General features: G+C 36.8%; 1 long non-coding RNA gene across 1 annotated transcript in view; it reads right to left on the minus strand.

The window, feature by feature from the left end:
- Window positions 1-4,791: 4,791 nt before the first annotated feature.
- LOC125269338 overlaps window positions 4,792-26,659 on the minus strand; it is a 195,261-nt gene continuing 173,393 nt past the window's right edge. The window contains exon 3 of the long non-coding RNA XR_007185081.1: window positions 4,792-5,932. This is a non-coding gene — a long non-coding RNA (uncharacterized LOC125269338). The remainder of the gene's footprint in view (window positions 5,933-26,659) is intronic.

Consider the following 26,659-nt stretch of genomic DNA (forward strand, 5'->3'; position numbering starts at 1 on the left):
GATGCGAATGCTAGTCGGAATCTCGTAATTACGGTAATTCCGATACAACTTGAACGCACCTCTAGTCAGAAGCTCTCAGAAAATTCAAAGTTCACAAGTTAAAATTATGAGTTCCATGAGGACGCGAATGCTAGTCGGAATCTCGTAATTATGGTAATTCCGATATAACAGGAACGCACCCACAGTCAGAAGCTCTCAGAAAATTCAAAGTTCACAAGTTAAAATTACGAGTTCCATGAGGACGCGAATGCTAGTCGGAATCTCGTAATTACAGTAATTCCGATACGACGTGAACACATCACCAGTCCAGAGCTCTCAGTAAATTCAGAGTTCACAAATTAAAATGATGAGTTCTATGAGGACGCGGTTGCTTTTTACTCGTAATTACGGTAATTCCGATACGACGTGAATACATCACCAGTCAGGAGCTCTCAGTAAATTCAGAGTTCACAAATTAAAATTATGAGTTCTATGAGGACGCGGATGCTTTTTACAAGATTCCGACTTGTATCTCGTAATTACGGTAATTCCGATACAACTTGAACGCACCTCTAGTCAGAAGCTCTCAGAAAATTCAAAGTTCACAAGTTAAAATTACGAGTTCCATGAGGATGCAAATGCTTTTTACAAGGCAGAATCTCATAAGTACAGTAATTACGGTAATTCCGATACGACGTGAACACATCTCCAGTCAGAAGCTCTCAGTAAATTCAGAGTTCACAAGTTAAAATTATGAGTTCCATGAGGACGCGAATGCTAGTCGGAATCTTGTAATTACGGTAATTCCGATACGACATGAACACATCACCAGTCAGGAGCTCTCAGTAAATTCAGAGTTCACAAGTTAAAATTATGAGTTCCATGAGGATGCGAATGCTAGTCGGAATCTCGTAATTACGGTAATTCCGATACAACTTGAACGCACCTCTAGTCAGAAGCTCTCAGAAAATTCAAAGTTCACAAGTTAAAATTACGAGTTCCATGAGGACGCGAATGCTAGTCGGAATCTCGTAATTATGGTAATTCCGATATAACAGGAACGCACCCACAGTCAGAAGCTCTCAGAAAATTCAAAGTTCATAAGTTAAAATTACGAGTTCCATGAGGACGCGAATGCTAGTCGGAATCTCGTAATTACAGTAATTCCGATACGACGTGAACACATCACCAGTCCGGAGCTCTCAGTAAATTCAGAGTTCACAAATTAAAATTATGAGTTCTATGAGGACACGGTTGCTTTTTACAAGTCGGAATCTTGTAATTACGGTAATTCCGACACGACGTGAACACATCTCCAGTCAGGAGCTCTCAGTAAATTCAGAGTTCACAAGTTAAAATTATGAGTTCCATGAGGACGCGGTTGCTTTTTACAAGTCGGAATCTTGTAATTACGGTAATTCTGATATAACGTGAACACACCTTTAGTCAGAAGCTCTCAGAAAATTCAAAGTTCACAAGTTAAAATTACGAGTTCCATGAGGACACGAATGCTAGTCGGAATCTCGTAATTATGGTAATTCCGATACAACGTGAACACATCACCAGTCAGGAGCTCTCAGTAAATTCAGAGTTCACAAATTAAAATTATGAGTTCTATGAGGACGCGGATGCTTTTTACAAGATTCCGACTTGTAGCTCGTAATTACGGTAATTCCGATACAACTTGAACGCACCTCTAGTCAGAAGCTCTCAGAAAATTCAAAGTTCACAAGTTAAAATTACGAGTTCCATGAGGATGCAAATGCTTTTTACAAGGCAGAATCTCATAAGTACATTAATTCTAACATGGTGTGAATGCACCTCTGTTCCTAAAGATAAATAAAATTAATAACAAATCACATAAGGATATAACATGGCAGATCAGATGCCTCTGGCTTCATTTTATAATGAGGTCTGACAGAGAGTGAAAAAGAGGTTTATCCTATGTGATGGTGAACTGAGATCTGTGCCTTGACCTGTCCTGTCCCAACTCTCCTGGCTAAGCCCTGAGCTCCCCTTGCGGAAGCTCTTCAGGACTCCACGGAGAGGTGGCACACTCCACTAATAGGCCATAATGTGCGCAATTATCAGCAGAGGGGCGCCCCAGTGCTGATGAGCAGTCTTAGTTGCTTTCATTAAGCTCTCCTGGTTCCTCTCTGCTCCCTCCGAATGAACCGCGATGTGACTGCGAGGCCACTAGACGCTGAGACCCTCGCCATTAAGATGACAATAATAATAAAAGCGTTCCATTAGCATAATAATACCTGCCATTGTGATTTGATGTGTCTTTAATTTAAATAGATGGATAAAGACTGAGACTGAAGAGCGGTGAGCTTGAGTATTCAGTTTGTTATATGGTGCCGATATTCCTCGTTAGCCTTCCTAATTCTCCAGCTCGTTTATTTATATAGAACATTTGCTTAATTGCAACTAAAAGCCAATGAAAATATAAAAGCAGAAGGAAAACGACGATCCGTTTCCACGCGAACACATTCTTTGAGAGGTTTTCCGCTAGATCTTGTTATTAAATACTGCCGTCTTTAAACACACAAACAAATTTGTATCAAGAAACACACCTGTATAAACTTATAAAAAAGGCTGAAGAATGTTGACTCTCAGCTTCCAAAAAAAAAAGGAAGCTGGTTATGATTGGATGAGAAGGAAGCCGGGCTGTGTCAGGTCACCGGCAGAGCTCCAGTCCTGGCTCTGGTGGCAAGAGCAGATGGGGAATTTATGACTGAAAGTACTTCCATGTTTTCCTATCATGCGTGCACTGGCGCTTACCAGAGAGGCTTGCAGGGGGAACGTGAATCGCATGTTAGTGCCTTGTGAAAGATGAGAGAGTGTTGCAGTGATGGGTTTTGAGCGATACCATAATATATTCCCCTTGCTTAAACTCATGTAACATCGCACACCGGGGCAGCTTCTTTTCATCCCCTGAACCGATGTTCCATTCAGCCTTCTAACATTACACCCCTCAGGTATAAGGCAGTATATTTTGTAGATCCAAATCACATCTGTGCTTCTTCCAACATGCCGCTCTCCCAATCGAGTTCTTTTCAGATAAATGAGCTGCATGTACTGTGCAGTCAGTGCCTTGCAATGAGTGCAGCAGAATCTGGCCCCGATATCATTCTGAACACATCTGATGACATCCTAGCCTCCGTGTGTTTTTGGTGCACTGTGACCCACTTTTTTAGTTTATTTTATAATATCTTATATTTTGTAAAACTTATTTAAACTATATACAATCTCATATATTGATTTATACCACAATTCGCTCTGGTTCTCGAATCTGATTGGCTGAGAGGACTTTCCAGTCATGCAATATTCTACCAGTATCACATTCTCACAGCGAGTGACGAGCAAACCCACCATATTTTTATACATACTACTGTTATTTTGTAGTGAGAATGTAGTTGTTTAGACCTCAGATATGTGATTATATGTAAACATAGCACCTAGCATCTGTTTAGAGGCTTTCGGAGCTTCATCTCTTATGTAGAGAGTGTTTAAACATGAGGTGTACTTCAGTTTGGGTATATTAAATGGGCAATCTTTGGCCTTATTAATCTATTACTTGTTCCAGAGCTAATAGTTTTGGCTTAAGGGCTATATTAAGTTTCATAACTTTATATTTACATTGAAATGAAATCCTGTAGTAACTAGAGCGCTGCTTTTGTATGTTTGCTTGTGTTTATTTTCTATTTTATTTCTTATACTGTTGTAATGGCTATTGTTGTTAATTTAAATATTATTGTTCAATAAATAATATTTTATATAAATAACATGCCATATTTCATGGTATTGAGAAAGAGTCCGTTATTGATTTTGACTTCAGTGAAATTTACATTAATACGCCATGAGATGGCGGCAAAGACTTTATGAGTGAGTGAGTGAGTCAGTCGCAAAAAACTTTTATATTGAAATTGACTGAAACAAGGAAACAACAAGGATGTTGTTTTTACTTTAAACAACATCTTATGAGACACAACTGACAAATGCATTGACTAGCGCTGTCAAGGGAATGTCTTAAATGTTAAAAGGACAAAGACAAAGATATCGCTTTCCTCAGCGGACAACTGATTTTGTGATTATGAATATAAGATTGAGCTGAAGAATATCAACTAGATGCAGGTAATGCACTCGCTCTGGCAATCTCTCTCTCATAATACTCTACATATTACAATGAGTTTCAATGAAGCGACTCAGCGTTCCTTCGTTACTAGTTCTAAAGTGACATTTTAGAATTAGTAACGGAGGCTTGGGCTCAATTGTTAAACTGTCAACTTGAGAAATGAATCCGTGGGGGAAAGAAGTAGTTCCTCACAAAAGAAGGTTTTTAAGGACAATCCGTTGTTGTTTCTTATTTATTTACACACTCGTGCCGTCGAACTGTTGTATAAATGAAATATCACACTCATAGCCATGCAATATGGCTCTATATCAGCACGGCTGTGATTACCTATGCTCGAATCACAGCCGTGCTGATATAGAGTGATATCGCAATGAGTGTGATATTGCTTATATTTCACCATTCTAATAATATTCCATAAATACTTTAGATCAGTGATTTTTAATCAAGGGGCTGGGGCCCACTTGGGGGCCTCAAGATGACTTCAAATTATTTAAGAGAAAACAAGCATTAAAATAAGTTAAACAACTAAAAATCAAGATATTTCTTTTTATTTAGTTATTTTTTTATGGAGGATATACATCTTTCAGGTTAAGCCAAGCACTAAAATATTTTTCATAAATTGAGAATGAGGGGTGGCCTTCAAATATTGCAGTGAACAATGAAGTTGTAGTAGAGAGTCACTGCTTTAGATCATTCATATCACTTCCAACATTTCAGTAAATGAAAAAGCAAGTCATCTTAATAATCATAAACAGCAATCAAGGGTCATTGACATACAGATTTATTGTGATGTCCACCGTTTCATGAAGTACTTGGAAATAACCAACCCTATTTCAAACAATGTGAAGCATCAATCAAAAGCAAATGCTCAAGATTGTACTATACAAACACTGTAAATGTGCCTTTTTGTAAATGCATGCATACTTGAATGCCACTCTCCGTCCACTGCTAACTGTATATTTGCATCTGTCATCTCATGCCATCAGATGTACATTACATCAAAACTGAGCTATTTTAACGTTTAATAGTTAGTTACAAAATAATATACTGGCAAAAAGAATAAAATATTGCAAACAAAATAAGAAAAAATAAACACAAAACAAAACAAAAACCCAAACAAAAAACAAATACTACATGCATGGGACTGTGTGATTGTGCAATTGTGCAAATTCGTATTCCACATTGGGTACAGCCTTCAAATGCACTAAATGAACATATGACTTAGTTTGATTTGAATGATGAAACATACTGCTGGCAATCCACCCCTCCAGGCATGCTTGAATTTGTGTCTGTTTTTTCACTTTCTCTCTTTCAGCACAAACCTTTACTCACATACTGTAGTGTTCCAGACTGCATGTTGCTACACTTTTTGGATAACAACCTGCTGGGACATTACCCAGGAACCAGCGAGAGGCCCCTCGGAGGCTTAAGCTTTTATAGACATGCAGACCTTTGCTTCAAAATAAAACAGTAAGAACCAAATAAATAATGTCTTTAAAACAGCAAAAGAAAAGTGGGGGCTTTCACGTTTTGAAATGAACAGCCGTAAATCTAGTAATAACCCAGCATATGAACCGTTATACTGCATATTCAAAGAAAACGGCATCCATTAGTTTTATGGGTCAAGGCTTCATGAGAAAATAGAACAGCTATGAGAAGATCCGCGTCAGTCTCAGTTAAAACTTGCACAAGGCTGTCTTTATGGTGTGACTCACCTTGCCCGCCTCTCTTTTGCTGAGTGAGGGGAATACCACACTGCTTCCCTCTGCATACCAGCTACTAACACCATTCAGATGACGCAGCATGAGGAGGAATCTGTGGAAAGCAAACGAGCATGTAAAGGTCAGGAGAGGCTAGTGGGTATAATATACTAGTGGGTAAGACCTGGTATGGACAAAAAAAAAATAAAAATAGTTGGGAAAGCTACAATAGGGTAAAATATAACTTGCAAAGCGCTTTTCAACCCGCTTTGTATTAATGTATACTATATTTGTATACTTACCCTTCGACCACTGAACATTAAAAGACATTTTAAAAGTTTAAAAGCATAAACAAGATACTTTCAACGGACCACGAATAACCCCAAAAGCATGATTCTTTCCACAGCAATAATGGACGGGTTAAATATCACTGTAGTAATCTGTATTATGTTACATACGTTACCTTAATCAAAAATGTTCATTAACTTCAGCATTGCATGATACTATTTCAAAGTGATTTCCATTTTGACAGATAATAAATTATATTTACCTGTTAAAACAAACCTGGAATGAGGCATGAGGATTTGAGGAGAGAAACGATTCTTTGTGCATTCCAGTGAATCATTAATTGGATATCGTACATTAAATCGGGAGAACAGACCACAAATGTGCAGTATATGTTGTCCTTTTTCATAGTAATTACAGCAGAATGCAAAGGGGAAAAGAAAATAATCACTAAGGAAAAGAATTGCAGCGACAGCTCTTGCCATTGATATTCTTATATCATGTCACGTTAAAAAAACGTTGCGTTATTCTCTGAAAATAACACATGAAGGAAAATTGACAGCTCATTCAGTCAAACTGACTGAGATTTATTTTGGAAGGCAATCTTATGATTTTAAATGATTCGCTTCAGTCTTTTTGTTTTTGAATGGAAGTTCCCCAAACTGGAAGTGCCACTCGTAATTCAAAACGCAGTAGGATCGTCAGGAATATGGTGGATAGATTATATTGCATTGTTTGTAAAATAATTATAATAAAAAAAAACTAGATTATGCTGCACTGTTTGAGGGTTACTAACAGAACAGTTATTGTAAGGGTTGGTTTATCACTGAAAATTGTATCATACTTTTTTTTTTCATACCATGTCTACTCTTTAAACAACATTATGGTAAAAATATAACACTATGGCAATACTTTTTTTACCTGCATGTGATGGCGTTTTGCTTCAGGAGGTTGGGCGGAGCTGAAAGTAAGGCAATTTTGTCCAGTTTTTCCCCTCCGTTTGGCATAAAATACTATGTTTGTGGTCATCTGGTTGGAAATGTTGACTACAAACATGGATTCTATCGCGGGATTCATTCCGTATTTATGATTATTTGCAGCCTTTAGCCACTGACTGCAACGCGCTGGATTCTTCACTGGAAACCGAAAGTAGCTCACTCCCACTGAACGTTTAACTTACTCTTTCAATTCTTGCACCCGGGAACAATATAAGCCGACACCATTATGACTACAAGTTTGCTAAGAAGTATTTCCTACTAAAGCCAGGTAGCATTTGACTCTGGTAAGCATATCCATAGACTGGTGGGAGTGGCCTTGGGCGACAACAAGCCCAGTGCATTATGGGTGTTGAAATTTTCCTACCTATTTGGCAAAAGGGATGCCTTTTTTTCTGTTTTCTTCAGTCAGGTAGCACAGATTTAAAATAAATAAATGAATAAATAAAAATAGTTTCACCTTTCTACTGTATAGGCAGCAACGTTTTATTGAAAGCCCATTTTGCCACCACAAGTGAAGTGGTGGCAAAACCCTTTAAAGTGGTTATGCTACAGTAAAGTAGTTATGCCACAGTAAACCCTTCAAAGTAGTTATGCTGCAGTAAAAGTAACCTCTTTAGGTACAAGACAGGCTACTTACAAAACAGTCAACTGCTTAAAACTTCTTAAAGAGGTAATATTTTTGCTAGTTTACTATGAGATTACAAATAGCATGACAAAACAGAACCGTATTTGGAATAAACAATCAGGATTCCAAACATCTGACTACATCTGGAATACATAAAATTTAGATTGAACTAAAACAAAACAAACAAAAAAAAAAACATTAATTTAACTATAAAACCAGACACATAATTTGACAAGCAGGGATTTCTGGGAACACTGTTGAGTGATGACTCAGATCAATCAGTGTATATGTTTGGAATGGCATACTCCCACTCTTACTATTTTTGCAAGTATGCAGTATGTATAGTATGCACAGAATGTAAATGTTTTGTATGCATGGAATACTTGAATAGCTTTTATTTCAAAATGTAAAACCAGAGCTCACTATATGGGATACCATATCCCACAATGCAATATTCCCCATAATATTGGATTAAAAATAAAAATATATTTGTTTTTTATTATAATGAATAAAAACGATTTCACACTACACCACTACCTTTTGGAAAAAGCTTGATACAGGACAAGCATAAATAAATGAATACAAAGCTGTGCAAATGTCATAGTTAATGTAGTTAAGTTAGTAGCTTAACAACTCTTATATTGTTCTTATAGTTAACTAGTAACACCAGTGCTAAAAGTACACTGTTGAATATTTATTCAGTGGCTGTTTGCTTTCTGGCCTCTTTCCCATGGTTTGTCATAATCTGTATTATCTTCAGTCAATAAATCAATGGGTCAATACATAACAAATGTCACGGTGGGTGTTAATGACATGTGGGGCTTAAAATAGATAATGCTATCCAGGAACAGCAATCAATGGTTAGTCATCACACAAGAATGGGTCAACACAACAGTGGACAGCCTCAGTAGATCACCTCTGAGCTTCAACAAACAAAAGCTCTGCAGCTCCATCCAATATCTAATAGCCATTCCCCAAGATCCAGACTAAGGGAAATGAGAGGCTTCAGGCTACAATAAGGTCACACCGGTACAGGCCTGATCAGGCACCTTCATTAACAGTGAATTGTAAGCATGATCAAGGTCCTTCTGATGCTGCAGTAACAGAGGCAGTAAATGCAAGTGGAAAGCTGAATAGAGCACAATCCACAACTTCCACCTACTCCGATCAATCCTCATAGATTTTCTGCTTTGGCACACACCTGCATGCTGTCAACAGGACATAAATTTAGTTTGCTCTCTCTTTTCTCCTCGGCACTGTCGTGATTCTCCATTCATCCGTGTTTTACAGTATTGTGAATGGAGTGCTGCAGCATTTCTGCAATGAGTTTAATTTGCCTTTTTATTTTTCTCTTGGCAGAATATCAATGAGAGAAGTGAAGTCTATCGACTGCTCTGTCTTAATTGTCTTACAAGCTTCGGGATTTTCAGATCATGTCAAATTTCAAAATCAGCATTTTAATATTGTTCTCCAGTAAAAATATTGTATATTTAAAACAGTATATATCAGTGAATACATCTTAAAATGTGTTTTTTTTTTTTTTATAAATAAAAATGAAAAACATTTGCTAATAGCCTTATCTTGATAATATAAGACAATTCAATTTGGGTTTATGCAACTAAAATACATCTATATATCTAAATAAACTATTACTATTATCTTAATATTATATTTATTATATATATATATATATATATATATATATATATATATATATATATATATATATATATATATATATATATATAAAATCAAATAATTAAAATCATATAATTTATTACTTAATCAAAAAAATTTATATATATATATATATATATATATTTTTTTTTTTTTTTTTTGATTACATAATAAATTATATGATTTTAATTATTTAATTTTTTAACAACTAAAATAAAAAAAAAAATAAAATAAATAAATTTAAAAAAACATTAAAAAAGGGAAGTCAAAGGGAAGTCAGTATTTTACTGGAAGTCAAAATAAAGTACATATGGAATTTCAATATAAACTAAAATATTTTTCAAAACCATTTATGTAAGTTTTGCTATTTAATTTGAACTTTGTGTCAAAAATGGGCTCATTTGTGTCAGCTTTTATTGCTCCTAAAGAATTGCAGCACACTTCTTTACTGTTGTTTTGCTCCAAGGTCAGTCATTACATCAGTCCTGACATCTTCTCAGAACTAGCGTTAGGTAGATCATTATGTGTCCATAGCAGAAGAACGACTCCCTGCCACTGTTATGATTTCCATCGAGCATCATTTCAAACCTAGAGAACCTGTATTCCCATACATTCCCAGTCCATTGATCCATAGTGATCCTGAGCGGTTCCTGGGGCAGAGCTGTGACTCGTTAGCGGAGTACCATATTAGCCTGGTGAGTGTGAAATCTATTCACTTCCCCTGTGCTTTATTTGCCCCTCCTTTAGCCGGTTTCCTGCTCTTCTTATTCGGCCTTGTTTACCTGGCAAGCAGAGTGTGACAATAGAAAATTCCCACAGCCTGAGGTGGGCTCCGAGGGGGAGGAGTGAGGAATTACTCAAGGCTGATGTGGACTTCCTGCCCCTTCCCCTGCCCCTGTGGTTTAATTATCATGTGCATCCTTGTGGAGATGAAATAATGGAGACTCATGCCCTGATGCTCCGACCCAACACGACGCAGGGGTTGCTAGAATTTGACAACGTTCAGTAGTTCTGCAGTTTTGCTTAAAGGGATGGTTCACCCAAAAATGAAAATTCTGTCATTATTTACTCACTCTCGTGACTTTCTTCTCTGTCCTCCATTTTATAATATAGCAGTAATATTAGACTTTCAATGGACAAAACCCCTGAGACATTTCTCAAAATGTGCTGTTTTGTGCATACATGTTTGGAATGACAAGTAAATGATGACAGATATTTCATTTTTGGGGTCTAATATCTCTTTAATGCCAGTCGACACTCTGTCCAAAACCGCTAGACAGAGAATGAAGTATGAGAACACTCCTGTTCACCCAAAAATGAAAATTATCCCATGATTTACTCACCCTCAAGCCATCCTATGTGTATATGACTATCTTCTTTCAGACGAACTCAATCTGAGTTATATTATAAAATATCCTGGCTCTTCCATACTTTATAATGGCAGTGAATGGGGTTCAAGATTTTGAAGCCCCAAAAAGCTATCCATCATAAAAATAATCCATACAGCTCCAGGGGGTTAATAAAGCAATGAAATGAAATGAAGCAATGAGTTTTTGTAAGAAAAATATCCATATTTAGAACTTATTTAACTAAAATAACTATAAACTATAATAATTGGCTTCAGGCAACAGCCGTACGCAAGTCTAGTTCAAGAGTGACCTCTGACGCGGAAGTGCAAAGGATAGAGAAAAACAAAAGACTTGTCAGGAATTACAAGTTTAAAACAAGAATTTTTAAAGAGAAATTATGTAAGATTTCGATATAAGAGTGGAGGAGCTTGAGTTTGTTGCCCAGTCACCGCGAGAGGCACCTACACTTATGATACTCCTATATCCTGCGTCATACATCAGGTCAGAGGTCACTTATCTGATGGAACTCGAGTTGCGTACGGAAGCCAGTTATTATAGCTTAGAAAGTTTTAAATATGGATATTTTTCTTACATAAACCAATCGCTTTACTTCAGAAGCTCTTTATTAACCTCCTGGAGCTGTATGGATTACTTTTATGATGGATGGATGCACTTTTTTGGGCTTCAAAATCTTGAGACCCTTTCACTCCCATTATAAAGCTGGGAAGAGGCAGGATATTTTTTTTTAATAAACTCTGATTGTGTTTGTATGAAAGAATATAGTCATATACATCTGGATGGCTTGAGGGGTCAGTAAATGATGGGAAAATTTTCATTTTTGGGTGAACTATCCCTTTAAGTACTATTTTAAAACAAACTGATTAATTTCACGCTACACATGGATGCTTGTACTTAAAAGAATGACGAAACTAAGGAGTGAAACACAAATAATGTGCCTTCTCAAACCGTCTGGTACAAATTTGGAGAATTTACCCTCAGCTATCTCGGTGCAGGAGAGCAGAGGTTAAATTATGGTATGGATTTCTCTGGGGCAAATCAGCTACTAATCCCATTTCGTTGCACGGGTCACTCCTTCCAGAGATCTATACTGAAGATTACCTGAAGATCTGACATGCTTTGCATGCAACATTCAAAAAATGTAATGAACCAATTAACTCTGCATGGCAGTAATGCAAAAAAGAGCTAGAAGTCTAATTACATATTTAGAGTGTTTTTTCCCTCTCTCTGATTCTTTATAATTTGACTGATCACCCAATGAAAACCAGCCTGCTGGTTCCCACTGGGATTTTCTTTCTGCATGACAGCGACTGCGCTACGTGATTCGGAAAATAAATGATTTATGCATCAAACTGCCTTTAAAGGCACAAAACTGTTGCATCCCCACCTTTGTACTTCGCACAGGAAATAATAAATGGCTCTTTGGGATGGACTGCTTGTGGAAGTCACTCAATAATGCGAGTCTGGCTTGTGGGATTAAATGCTGAGTACATTTTGAAAGGAATAATTCATTCTAAAAGAATGAAAAAAGCATTCGGCCCAATAATAATGTTATCAGCTGCCAGATTAATAAACTCAATTTCAGGTAATAAACGTCACAGGATACTGGCGGAAACTGATATAGCTCGGCATGTCGCGCGCTAGTGAGACATCACTAGACTGAACCTGTCATTCAAATCATCAAAACCGTTTCTAGAGTTTGAGGTTTTAAACTATAAAGCAGACAATCCAATTTCCTTATCCTTATACCTCTATGACAGCAGTAGTTATGAAGTCCATTGAACTGTGGCTACATTTGCAGCCCAGACGTGAGGATCCGCAGACGACTGTATCTAAAAAAGCAGTCTGAACAAGACTCGCAGACTCTAGTATGTTAATGAATAGACTTTCTGGCTAACCTCAGACAAAGTCAGGGTTCACAAAACCTTCATTTCCTCCCATTAATACAGCTCAGAGACAGGACTTTACTGAGCGTGGGCACAGGCAGGGTAAAAGGTGAAGGAAACGCTCTGTTGAACCTCGGAGCGGATCAAAGCGAATGTCACATGAGCCTTCGAGTCGAGGGAAGACTCTCTGCACTCACAGTTCGTAACTGGAGCATATTCTGAGTGTGTATGACTAAATCCAGGTCAGTTCTCTGGAATGGAAAAGGTGCTCAGTTGACCATAGCCAAAGCACACTGCTCAGAATAAATGAGTCTAACCATTTAAGCAGAATCAGACATTAGCGGTCAGGGGTGTAGGAGTGATCAGGAAAAGTGGGAGAGAGACATTTTTTAGCATGACCTATGAATATTAATTAGGTGATGTAACGTTCACCCAAGATTTTAGGGGTTGGGGAAACCCTAACATATCTCAGGTAACACCGTAAGGAAAATAGTGAGTATGTCCATGTACTGTGATAGTTCTTATAAGGATCTTCATCCTAAAGCTCATTATGGCGATGGGCCTAATGGTAACGTCAATGCTGATCACTGTACAGAGAGTTGGTGGAACAGAACAACTTCTGCTGCTCTACAAAGTGTTTTCATTTTTTTTAATCACCTCTCATTCTCATTCCATCCATCCATCCCAGCGTCTACCTGTCTGTTAAAGTCATTTTCTCTCTCTTTCTTCTGTTTCTTTCATAGGGAATCCCTGAATCAGCAGTAACATTTTGTCCTGCAGCCAGGCTTCTTTTCTCACTTAATACATCTCTAAGACAAAGCCATTTAATATGGATATATCCATCTGAGTCGATCATACGTTGCCAGGAAATGCATTTCCTTTGTGCAGACAAAGGCTAATTAGCAATCAGCTTAAGCTTTGACTAGCAGCAGTTGATCGTTCAATACACAATCAACCTGCAGGAGAGAAGCAGCATGCATCCCCATTAATGTCCAGCAGTAGCCTGCATGATCACTTCCACACTCACTTCCTCTCCATGCATCTCGTTGATCACCATATATTGATTTTATTCTCCTTCTAATTGAACTCAGGTTCATTACAAGCAATTAAAATCACGAGTGATGTATTATTACAGTCGCATTTACTGTAATTCTTTATTTTTTATCCATCCATCCATCCATACTGTAAACCAAAATAAGTTGGCAAAAACTCAAAAAAATTTAGGTAAACGACCCCCCCCCACCCCCAAAAAAGCCCACACAACAGAAAAACATTAAACACTACTAAATATCCCACTTTGCATGAAGCTTTCATTTAAAAAAAACATTATTTAACACTTAACTTTACTATTATTTATTATTTACTTACTATTTACTCTCCCTTTCGAGCGTCATGGCAAAGTGTACTGGGAAAAAGAAATCCCAGCGCAGTTTCAGTTAATTAAGTTTGTCTAAATTAAAAAAACAAGTTCATATAACTCAAAACAATGAAACAGTTCAGATTACTTAAAATTTTCAGTTTTGTGAACTCAAAAGAAACAAGTTTCAAATATGCATAAAAGTTCATTTGATTGAACTAATTTCTTTAATTTAAGTTTACCCTACACCTACTTTTTTTTAATTTTATTTTTTTTTATAAAATTTTAAATAACCTATTGTGAAAGGGTCACCATGATTCTGCCAAGTAAGACATGTTCCTGGATCAGCATAATTTGTTGATCCTGGAACAACATTCCCTACCCCTAAACCTAACCCTACCCATGACTTATCCCTAAAATCAGAGGGAAATAATGGGTGGAAAACACTGATGATGAAGTACCTAACCCTGGTTGTAAGCCTAAACTTGACATAAATTGTAAACTTGTCTCTCAAATCTGATTGGTTGATTGGAATGTTGTTCCAGGACCAACAAAGATGTTGATCCAGAAACATGTACTTAGTCACATTTACTTTGTGCAAGCAACACTTTTAAATTTGACTGTAAATACACATTTTTAGTTAAATGAAGTGATATGTTGGTCAAGTAACACAAAATTATTCTAGTAGTTGGTCAAGTGCAAATGTTGCAGCGAAGTGTGATATTTTCATATCAAAGTATTGCACTGTCCCAGAGGTCCGCCATGTTGGAAAGTGCTTACGGTGGGCCTCAGACATGCTCAAATCTGTACCGACTGACTGAAAGTCCACTCCACCTGCATGCACTGCATTTGCTGAGAAAGCAAGGTTAAATTCTCAGATGACCACAGTGTGGATCAAAGAAAAACAGCAGACCTTGAAACTCACAGGCCCTTGGCTGAGGAAGTCATCCGTGCATTGTGATCTATTTCAGCTACTGAAAACCTGTGGGATTGAGCCCCTGAAAACTGCCTATAAATGAAGAAAACACCAAGAGTTAAATGAAATAACTTATTATCTGGAAATAATCACATCTAGTATTGTCAGCGTGCAGATCTTCATGACACTGTGGTCCTTTTAGTTGCAAAATAGGCCTGAGCTCTGAACAGAGGAGATGGGGGGGGGGGGGGGGGGGGGGACATGGTACCCATCTGCCTCAGAGGATTCAACATATGACATCCAGAAAGCCTGAGCCAGCCAAACACACATATACAATATGAGAACTCTGCATAATGTTTCATATGGGTACATCACATGCAAACATATAGAACGCCATGCAAACAACGCTTCTTTCAGATCAAACACTTGCATATACAGCAAAAAAGTTCAGATGTGCAAACTTTAACTATTCAGTTTCAGCTAAAATGATCAGGGTAATTGTGTGCTGGTTTTAATTTAAAACACTCTGTCAGTATATATAGCACAAAAGAACAGTAAGTAAAAATAGCAGGCATCTTGCATTCATTAAGCTTGTTTGTACTGCAGCGCAAGTTCGTCTTTTAAGTGTAAGTCCCATAACTCACTCGTCTAAATTACAGCTGAAAAAGCAAGTAATTATTATTCGCACTTGAAAAGTATACGAGCGGTTTGTAACATTGCATATTTTTCTATTTGCCGAGCTTGAGAAAAATAAATGCTTTGTTTAGTGTTTGCATGCATTTCTGCGTTTTAAAAAAAAAGAATAAAAAATAACTTTCATTACACAGGCCGCTTGGAGTCTCTGGCAGACAGTCTCTTTGGCATCTTTGGCACCTTCTTCATAATGGGAGCAAAACATCCCCTACATCCCACAAACATTCTCAGTGAAATTTTCCATGAAACAGTTTGAAATGCTGCTGACTGAATAAAGTAAAAAAAAAAAAAAAGTTAATTGTAACAAACCATATAGAAAATAATTGATTTTTTGGTTTCTAAATGCAAGTGGTAGTTGTGTAGGCTGTAAATGGGACAGAAAGCTCTTAGATTTCATAAAAAAAAATGATCATTTGTGTTCTGAAGATGAACAAAAGTCTTACGGGTTTGGAATGACATGAGGGTGAGTAGTTGATGACAGAATTTTCATTTTTGTGTGAACTAACCCTTTAAAAAGAGTTTCAGGACTGTCACTTTCTTGATTGTTTTTTTTTTTTTTTTTTTTTTTTTAAACACTTTTCAATACAATTTTAAAAAGTGCACCTTGTGATAATATCACATTAATATTGAAGTGTTCACTAATATACTAAAGCACATGTGAAGTACTTTGTTAAAATTTGTTAATTTGTTAAAATGATAGAAATACATAGAAATATATTTAAAGAATAGAATGGAATGGAAGATCTAATTTTTTTTTAAAAGTTTTGTTACAAGCTTTTCACACATTGGCAATACATATAGTTATTAATACATGAACAATTATTCCATATAGCCCTTTAAATACATGACATACAAGTTTCAATAGAACTTACATTAAAGTATATTTTAGTTTGCCATAAATGCTTGGCAGTACATTCCTACTTAAGTGGTTCAACAAAAGCACTCTTATATAAATAGACATAAACTCGCAATTGCAAGAAAAAAGTCAGAATTGCAAAATATAAACTTGCAATTGCGAGCTATAAAATCCAATTATTTTCCATTGGAAAAAAAGTCAGTTCACAATTCCGAAATTTTCTTGCAATTCTCTTGCGAGTTTATAACTTGCAATTCTGAGAAAAAAGTTTGAATTGCGAGATAAAAAGTTGCAATTCCCTTTTTTATTCAGTGGCAGAAACAAGCTTCATACTCTTTAAGTTCAACTAATTACAAATAAAATAAATTTAAACTACAATATATTTACATTTAATTATAAATAACATGAAATTAAGTGTCCAAAAACATTGCATTTAGTTTGCACCCAAGTATATTCTTTTAAAATATATAATTTCAGTAATATGTTTTCTTTTTAAAAGTATGCTAAAGTGTACTTATTTTTCACAAGAGATGGTGAACAAAAAGACGGCTGAAGTAATTATGAAATTGCATATAAAAATGTATGCTAATTGTACATGTATGCTAAAGTGCACTTCTTTTTCACAAGGGGATTTACATTTTATTATATTATTTGGGTTTCACTTTATTTTACAGTACATGCACTTACATGTACTTACAGTGTACTTGCCTAAAAAAGTACTGGTAATATGAGGTAACTACATGGGTTAAGGTTAGGTTTAGGGGTACGTTCAGGATTAATACTTAGTTATTACCCAGTTATTACAATTACTATAAGTACAGTATGCACATGGGGAACAGGACCGTAAAATAAAGTGCTACCATTATTTGCATTTAGCTTTGCTAGTTAATACAGCTATTGCTATTTTTCAAAAGCATTTTCATTCACCTTAAAGGTATGCTCATGTAAAACATACTACAATAAAATCATTATAACATGTGATTAGCTTGCCTGAAAACATGAGAAACAAGGGAGGGATCACAGTCAATACTTATTTAAAATTCAGGCCAGCAGCATTCAAGTCCAGAAGCAAAATAGAAATTGATTTCATGTGTGGATTGAGCAAAGCACGATGAGTTTGTATTAAGAAATTGTTAAGCTTGTCTACCTTTAGCCAAAGCATTTGGAGGCTGGAGATGTGATTTAGCACTAATGTTCATGTCTTAACTTGAAGTTGTAAATCAATCAGATCTCCAGAGATGAGGAGACCTATTTTTCACACTTGTAATGATCTGTGAATCAGCAACACTCTTTAACTGAGCATATGACTATCTTGATCGCATGTGCACACAAACACACTAGATATGGTTGAGATATTTGTGGCCTCCTGCCTGTTCTCTGGCTGGGAATACTGTAGGATAGTTTCAGTGACTATAGTCCTTCCCTCTTTGTCATATTTACACCACTGTAAAACTGAATAAGTTCAGAATACTCAAAACATCTGAGGAAATGCATTAACTCAAAACATTTAAGTAAACTAACTCTTTTTTTTTTAGTTGGTAGAACTTAAAATGTTTGTGACAAGTGGGGTGGGGCCGAGAGCTGTGGAAGCGGAGCAAGGCCAGTGTGATGCATATGTGTCTTTCATTAACAATCACGTCACCAGCATCCCTTTGCTCCCACAGTTCTCAGCCTCTTAATTACATACAGTTAATTTACATAAACATCTTATTCAGATCTTGGTTAAATGTTAGATAGCAAATAACACATGCTATTATAACTATGAAAGCGACTGTCATTATATAGTTGCATGTATATAGTCAAACAACATACAGCATATGTGGTCTTAAAAGTATGTAGCCCATCCTCAACCTAACCACAGGCTCTACTCTTCAGCACAATGGTAACCCTACAAACTAACATAGCACAACATTAAACACTAACTTATGTCTCCCTATCTTGTGCAAAAACAAACAAAACAACACTTACTTTCAACATTTATTTATACAGTTTGGCGCAAAGCATGCTGAGAATTAGTAATCTGCTCCAACTCAACTCAATTATATTAAGTTCAGCTTACTACAGTTAAATTTTGTGTTCACGCAACATTTTTCTATTAAGTACAATGAACTTTCATTATTATTTGAGTGAAACAAACTCATTTCATTTAATTAATTTTATGGTTTTACTCTTGCCTAACCAACAACCCAAGGTTAACTACTAAACTAAGAATTAATGCATTTATTAAACTTAGTTGTTAATTTCAGCATTTACTAATACATTATTAAAATCAAAAGTTGTATTTGTTAACATTAGTTAATGCTTTGTGAATTAACATGAACAAACAATGACCAGTTGTAATTTTATTAACAACTAACATGAGCAAAGATTAATAAATACTGTAACAAATATATTGCTCGTTGTTAGTTCATGTTAAAAAACTAATGTTAACTAATGAAACCTTATCGTAAAGTGTTACCCTGATTTTATATATAATAAAAATACATCAATCTATAAAAACTGCATATGATTTGTTACTTCATATAATGTGATGAACCCTGACCTTTATGGGGTCTTCACTTTAAAATGCATATTTAGGGGGCGATCAATAAAAGATACACAAAGTGCCTACAGGCACTGCTTGCAAATCAGATTCTTTACTATAATGGCCCTTCGGGTCTATTTCTGTTATTCAATAAAAACACTCTATGAGTGACTTGTTTTTATGGGTAATTGCTTGTTTGACATCGTATTTTACAAAATTTCTTCTGTCCGAAAACACCCTCTTTGCCCTTGGACTAAACATTGGATGTGAGCCCAATAAAGATTGATTTTTACTGAGGTGTGTGGCAAACTATCGATTGCTCATGCGTTGGCAAATAAGGGCTATTAAGGTAAACAGTAATCGCAAAACTCACCAAAAAAGTGCCAGCTGATCTTTTCATGCCATTATTTGTTCATTTCTTTTTCACTTGCTGGGTAAACAGAAAGCCGATGTGAGTTGGCTCAGAGGATTGCGGCATTGAAAGAGCCTCTTACACACATTTTAGTGACCTATTAAGAGCCTTATAGAGCCTGTCCACATGCCCGTAATCTCAGATATCCTCTTAAAAATGGAATTGATTGGAGGAATTGATCTTTCCAGAAGCTGGAAGACACAGTCACGTAATTATCTCATATAAATCTCCGGAGTCTCTACAGAAGTACAGATGACTGATGTTCTGAAATGGAGGTAATATAGTTCACATCAACGTTTTTCAGTTTGACTGACTTGATACTGCATTTCTATTATTCAGAAATAAAAGAAAATGTATAACATTTGCAGACAGCCAGTAACTGTGTGATGCCTGGGGGCTTTGAAAGGACAATTCAGGGTCAACTACATCTACTAAGTCAAATCTGTTAAAACACAGATTCAGTTCATTTTGCTCGCCCTACATTTCCATGGTGCATGACAGGCCACCCTGTGAGCTGAAGGCAATGATTCATTTCCCAGAATTCCTTTAGGTTGCTCTGTAGCTTGATCTCAAGTTTCCTTGTGGTTTGTGCCATACTTTATCAAAGATGTTAACCCTTTCTGTACATGGCGTAGCCACTTTATCTGCCTCTTCAAATTGTTTCTTAGTTGTCATTCGCCATTGGCGTGCAATTCGTTTGGCGGGAGGCAAGTCTTCCATATTGTGGTACGGGTTCATCTTTTGTATTGACAATAAACTGACCCAGCAGCTGAGTTAATAATAATACTAAAAAAATAAACAATAAAATGACCCAAAAAGCTTCATCTGGGTAAAAAAACCCCTGCAGCTTCCCTCTCACACATGATGTATTTTCAACTGCAACTGATTAGCATTTTAGCATTTAGTTTTTAGCAACAACAAATTCAAGTAAATTCTGCAAATAAATCATACGTTTGAGACTATGAGGAGAGACTCTTTTGATTTGGACCAGTGAGTAATGAAACCACCTAAAACACCCGAGCAACCACACATCAACTTGCTAACAATCAAAATCTAAAATCTCAAAAGATCTAGTTCTTCTCACACATTATTGCTGTTCAAAATCGCATACTGTCTATTAGGTACTACATTTGTTTTGAAACTTACTTTGTGACCGTTAAAAATGTATGTTTTATTGTATGAACGTGTGTAGTATGAATGAAATTCGGATGTACTACATCCACCATGTTGTCAATGCGGGTTGCTCATAATTTTACTCATTCCTGCAGATTTTGTGCTCACACCCAAAGTGTGCACACATAAAACCGCCTCAGAAGTAAATTGGGTACTTTTTTCGCTGTTTATTGAGCATAAACAGTCAAATACACACAAAGTAATGTCAAAATGCCGGTCTTGGTGAGTATTCACGAAAACACAGTCAGTTTTGTTTTAAATGAATGTAAACAGTTGAGAAAGAAAACACGTTTAACAGTATAATTGATCCATGCATCAGGTCTTAAAGTGACAGCAGCCTAATATACCTGCTGACAAATTATACAGATAATATTAAATATATATATATGACAGTTTTTCCCCATTGTATTGATGTCAAAATTGTGAAAATGCTGAGTGGCTAGTAACTTTGGAAAACCACTAGCCACAGTGGCTGCTGAGCAAAAAAGTTAATGTCTAGCCCTGGTCATGGCACACGCGCAGTACTTTCCAGTGTCCACTTGATCGGATTAAGAATGGTTTAAACCACCCCTTACAATCTGAATGGTACTTTTTGCCTCCTATTTTTTGAATACTATGTATTCTGACATACTACTTTGTTGATGTACTGTTTTTTTGTACACTATATTGTAGGGAAGTGTTCAATTTTGGACACAGCATATGTATTTTCAACTGAAACTTTGATGCTTCAAAAAGTTCATAAAGAGATCGTAAAACTAATCCATACGAATAAGTGGTTTAGGCCAAATTTTCTGAAGAGACTCGATCACTTTGTATGATGAACAGTTTGAATTTAGGCTTTTATTCACATATAAACATTCATCTACTGATGATGTGTTTATATGTGAAAAAGCCTAAATTAAATCTGTTCATCATATAAAGTGATCAAGTCTCTTCAGAAAATTTGGACTAAACCGCTTATTCGTATGGATTGGTTTTACGATTTCTTTATGAACTTTTTGTAGTGTCAAAGTGGCAGTCACATAGCTGTCAATAGAGGGAATGAAAGCTTTCAGATTTCATCAAAAAGATCTTCATTTGTGTTCCGAAGATGAACTAAAGTCTTACGGGTTTGGAACGACATGAGGGTGAGTAATTCATTTTTTGGGTGAACTAACCCTTTAAAGTCCTACCCCATTCTCATTCTCAACATTTCTCATCCTGCCTTTATTTTTGTGTGTAATTGTGTGTGTATTTGTGTTTATGTCTGTGTGAAAGTGATGACCCTAAAGCAGCTGTGCACCTTGGATTACAGCCTGGCCATTACTCAGCTGTGCCCTTGGATTAGGATTGGACATTACTCAGTACTGGAATTTACATGACAGTGAAACACACATGCGGCTTAAGTGCCACCAATGTTTACGCTCAGACAGAAAGTCAGATTCCCTCCCTCTGACAGATGGCCTCATGACCACAACCTGCGGTGTTTAGAATAAGCTCAGGGACAGAGAAGGTCTATGACACTATAGAGTGCAACAGTCCCCACCCCACCATTTCCACCCAGATTTTTTTTCCCATTAGTTTTTCCATAAGGACTTCAAAAAATTCTTTACAAGCTATGAACCAAAACAATCAGCTACAACAACTTTATTTTTTTTTTTTATTTGAAAGTATTTGAAAATCAGACAAATAGACAAAAGGTACGGACTGTGTACTTGGTGGCTTTAATGAGGGAATGACCTACAATCCCAAGAATGCTTAATGGGAGTATCTGGGCGCTAAAGTGTTCTTTAGGCGTGATTTGCGTAATGTAATTTTCACTTGGAATTCCACTGTTATTTAAAAAATAATGTGGACTGATGGCTTCAACAAGAGAATATACCAATGATTAAAGGATTAGTTCACTTAAAATTCCCTGATAATTTACTCACCCCCAATGGCTACCAATGGATTGAAGGTCCAAATTGCAGTTTCAATGCAGCTAAAAAGAGCTCTACATGATCCCAGATGAGGAATGAGAGTCTTATCTAGAGAAACGATCAGTCATTTTCTAAAAAAAAAAAAAAAATATATATATATATATGTATATATATATATATATATATATATATATATACACACACATATGTACTTTTTAACCACAAATGCTCATCTTGCACTGGTCTGTGATGCACCATGCATTACGTAATCATGTTGGAAAGGTCATGCGTGACGTAGGCGGAAGTACCATGGTAGGGTGAAAAACTCCATCTCATTTTCTCCTCCAACTTCAAAATCGTCCAACATCGTTGTTTTACCTTTTTTGTAAAAGGCCGTTTGACTTAGTCTTTACATGTTCGCTTTGTAAACACTTGCCCGGCACTTCCGCCTACATCACACGTGACCTTTCCAACGTGATTACGTAATGCGTGTTGCATCGCAGAGCAGTGCAAGATGAGCATTTGTGGTTAAAAAGTATATAATTTTTTATTTTTTTTAGAACATGACCAATTGTTTCACTAGATAAGACCCCGTGTAGAGTCCATTGAAGCTGCATTTAAACTGCAGTTTGGACCTTCAACCCGTTGGTAAGTGTTGAGGTCCACTATATGGAGAAAAATCCTGGAATGTTTTCCTCAAAAACCTTAATTTAAAAATCCTCCAAATGCAAAGGTGAGAAGATATTTCGAATCTGAGAGACCTACTGAAGAGTTACATACAACGGGAGCTGAAAACAGCAAGTCGAGAGCTTTGGCCTGGTTTTAATTAAGAGGCTCTTGATTGTTAGATTTTGAGGTTGAAAGTCTGAGAGAAGTCTTGATGGGCAGCAGCAGATTTAGCATTTAAAAGTAAACAGAGAGTGAAAAGGACCAGCTGCTAGTTAGAATTAGCCTTGCGATCAGCCTGCAAGTACTTAGCGAGAAACACACACACCTACACACACAAACACACACGCAGAGGGGAGGAAAATGTGTCCTGACCCCTCCTGACCCCAGATACAAAGCCTGTGAGGCCCTGAAGGCACAGAATTAATTGCTGCCCACAAACCCTTATACTTTACATGTCAGGAAGAAACCTTACGCTGGTAAAAGAAGCAGAGTGGAGGGCGAGAAATGGATTCATTTCACAACATTATAAATAAATCTGACACCAGGCTCTCAAACGTGAATCCTATAAACAGGTGAATTTATAAATCTTTTCACCGACATATAAAGGGAAACATTGTTCTCCACCAGCGTTCCTAATGTGTTTACCTTGAAACCTCAGGATCGGAGTGCTACATTCATTGAACACAGAAAATTACCCTCTTGTTGTGTACACATTTGGTATCGCACGCAAGAATCTAAGAAAAAAAAACATTATCTCCACTCTTCCCATTTCATTCCCATGAAATGGGAATGAAATCGCACACTTGTGTGATTAGGAGACTAAAGAAAAAAAAGGAAGGATCTTATCTGGGAAATATCTGTTTTGTTTTCTAGTCACTAAATCACACTGTGTTCCATTAGATAAGGAGGTAAAGGATTCAAGCCAGGCTAGAAACACTTTGCTCAGACAGAACCAGACTTTTGCAGCGCAAATTATGTCGGCGTAGGGGAATTATTTAGCAAGCCGCAATCAATAGTGGTTAAGATGCTGAGAGGCTGTCTCTGAATGAGGGGACAGGTAGACATCAATAGCAGTGTAATGGTCTGCGCAGCATGGGATATACACAAATGTCATGGCAGTGGACTATGACGTCACCCGATCGATACGCCACCGCACAGAATCCAGAAGATACAATCTGTTTGACTGCTGGTGGCAATAAACTGAAGATTAACCTTTTCATCCAAACAGAGTCCTCAAGAACATTAAAGGGCATGTTCTGCTTTGTGCTAATTAACAGGGAAGTTGTCATTTTTTGACATTCAATGTAAAAAGCTGAAAACTTGGTTAAATGCACTTTCACAAGGTCATTATTTCTAGTGAGTGGCCTAGGTAGACAACATTTTAAGGCAACATAATTGCGCTACTGACATAAAATCTGCTCCAAAAGCTAGGAGTAAAGGCACCCGCAAACTACAAGATATTACAATTCCCCCCTTCTGACCATCCTAGGTAAAGTGCTGATTATTTTGATGGTTCTACAGATTATCTTAGCATATTTTCCTGTGGTGTGAGGTGTGTTAAGAGTGACTGAATCTGCTCGAAAGTACATCGGGGCCGCACCGGTCTCAAATATCCGACATGTTGAATATTTACAATCATAAATCCTGTTGTGTGGGGGAACTCCGAGGACTAATGTGCACACACTCTGTAGATTCTCTCGTGGAACGAAACGATGCCAAATCAGAAAGTGAGCTGACGGAAGACAGAAGCATAAAAAGACTTCATCCAAACATTTTTTTCCTGCAGATTTTCTGTATAAATCAGTGCAAACGCTATTATCGGCATTTCTTCTTGCCCGTCGTCTCGTATGCCATGTTTGTTTACTCTAAAGTAACGTATGACCACGAGACGTCCCGTGTTCACAGTCAGTTGTTTGAGAATGGAGTCTGTTAGCGTGTTGTGTGCTGTTTTAGTCACATCATAAATCTATGATTTTTTTATTGGCATGTTTGTGTTCTCTCACAGATTTTAAAAAATCTTTTAGTGTGGGCCAGCCTAAAAGGGATAGTTCACTCAAAAATTAAAATTATCCCATGATTTACTCACCCTCAAGCCATCCTAGGTGTATACGACTTTCGTATACTTTGACTTATGCCAAAAGAGTAATCACTGACACGATGCATGACGTAGGATTAGCGTAAGCTTACCTCTTACGGTTCAAAGTAGGGCTGAGCAACATACTCAAACTCCTCTACTCTTATATTGAAATCATCTTACATTTGTCTTTAAAAAATTCTTGTTTTAGACTTCTAATTCATGACCGGTGTTTTGTTTTGCTCTATCCTTTGCGCTTCCGCGTTCATCAAAACGTCATGCGTCAGAGGTCACTCTTTTGGCGTAAGTTGATATGCGTAGGCCGTCTGCCAGAAGCTAGTTTTTTTTTAGTTTATAAAGATTTAACTAAGGATATTTTTCTTCACTTCAGAAGGCCTTTATAAACCCCCTGGAGTCATTTTGGATTACTTTTATGATGGATGGATGCACTTTTTTGGACTTCAAAATTAGGAGCTTGGAAGAGCCAGGATATTTTTTTAATATAACTCTGATTGTGTTCGTCTGAAAGAAGATAGTCATATACACCTAGGATGGCTTGAGGGTGAGTAAATCATGGGAAATTTTCATTTTTGGGTGAAATATCCCTTTAAGTAGTGTTTTAGCATAATTTTAAGCCAATGCCAGAATGTACTGTGACAAGCTCAGTGATAAAAACCCAAGATGTTAGACAGTATCAATAAAACATTTCTGTGTGGACAGATCATTTGATCCATTATGTATCGTTATGTTTATTAGAGTATCATCTTAGCGACAACTCAAATTGCTATTTGTAGAGCGTTCCAAATCAGCCACTTATGTGCTTCCATGACCAGCAGGATGCTGTCTATGTCAGCATTGAGGCAATTAATTAGGTTTTGGAACACAGATTGTACTTCAAACAAGATAAAAGGTAAAAAATAGATTGTATGCATTGAATATAAAAAATAAAATATAGAATGTCAAAATAAATTCATAAACAAGAGAGGGAAAAAAACCCCAGGCAAACTGATAAAGCCCAAAGGAAGACAAGTTCAGAGAGGCAGCAACCAGTGCAGAAAAGTGATCGATTATTTAGGAATGTCCGGCTCTGGCTTTTGTGAACAGCAGAACAAGAGGCCTTTTCTCCCTCAGCAGTCATTCACCTTTGAGCTGCACGCTCTTTCTCGCTGAAAGGCTGTGACCTATAGAAGTCCACCTCTGGCCTTACCCACTTCTCTCAGTCAGTGCCTCCTACACACACACACACACACACACACACACACTGGGTTTCCATGTTTTATGCCGACTTTCCAGAGACATAATGATTTTTATACTGTAGAAACTGTATATTCTATCCCCTAAACCTACCCATCAAAACTTTCTGCATTTCTACATTTTCAAAAAAATCATATAAAATTATTTGTAACCTGTTTTCCTCATGGGAACCAAAACA

Source organism: Megalobrama amblycephala, linkage group LG5 (genome assembly GCF_018812025.1).
Source record: "Megalobrama amblycephala isolate DHTTF-2021 linkage group LG5, ASM1881202v1, whole genome shotgun sequence".
Classification (NCBI taxonomy): Eukaryota; Metazoa; Chordata; class Actinopteri; order Cypriniformes; family Xenocyprididae; genus Megalobrama; species Megalobrama amblycephala.